Genomic DNA, 1,027 nt, shown 5'->3' with positions numbered 1-1,027 from the left:
AGATTTCTTGAACACAGTCAAAATAATTGAACATGTTTTCTACTCAACTAATTTTTCAGTAGTCTCTTGGTAATCAATACATCACTGGCCTTTCATCTCACTGGTTCTTAGGGGATTCTCCTTAGCATGTTGCTTATATATACTTTAATAGGTGTGCATAAAACCACTAGGGATTTAGTTTCTAGAGTCTTGGATCTTCACAGCAGACATCTGAACCTCAGATGAGATATTTTTCCCTTGTGCCATTTGTCTTTGCCTGCAGAAGAAGAAAAACCAAGAGTAAAACACAAACAATTATGTCTAATGCTGCTTCAATATTTCTTTTACCCCTGATTTTTCACTGTTTCTTATGTAGAATTCTTCCTGCTCCTTGTAGGTCTCCTTCTGCTAAGCAAAACACTGTGGACCCTGTTAGGACCAAACCCTGTCAGCCATTGCAAACTGCAAAATTCCTTCCAGATTATGAAAACAGAACCGACACCCTTGCCTTCTCCCCAACCAAAACGCTTCTCTTCTCCAACCAAAAACAACTTTCCACTAATTGTGCTCTCTTCTCTGACTGGGAGGGAAAGTGTACTCACCATCTAAAGCTTAGAAATGTGATTCACATTAGTGTCCAGCCTCTAATGGCAAACAGCTCTGGAATCCAGAGCCACTCCAGGAAGAAAAGCATCATCTCACAACTCCTGTGTGGGTACCTCAGACACCCTAGGACATGCTGCTGTTTTTCAAGCAAACTTGCATTCTTCTCAGCGCAGGAGAATCACATTTAGTTACAGCAGACTATAGTAAATTTTCCTTGTTTTAGTCTGTAGTTTTAAATAAATCTACATGAAATAGATGTTCTTGATAAAAAAGCTTCTCAAATTTAGTGACTGATGATAGATCAATTTTTTCTAAAACCAGACTATTTTATATTTGCATACATTCCCATCAGCTCCCAGAGGCAGAGAGCAAGACTGAGAGAGAAGGTAAGAGTCTTAAAAGCTAAAACTGGACTTCCAGTCTTACCTATATTACTTGTGGG

Source organism: Empidonax traillii, unplaced genomic scaffold (genome assembly GCF_003031625.1).
Source record: "Empidonax traillii isolate 1590-97213 ecotype Southwest subspecies unplaced genomic scaffold, ASM303162v1 scaffold1340:size210426, whole genome shotgun sequence".
In the NCBI taxonomy this organism is placed as follows: Eukaryota; Metazoa; Chordata; class Aves; order Passeriformes; family Tyrannidae; genus Empidonax; species Empidonax traillii.
Note: the sequence above shows the minus strand (reverse complement) of the source record.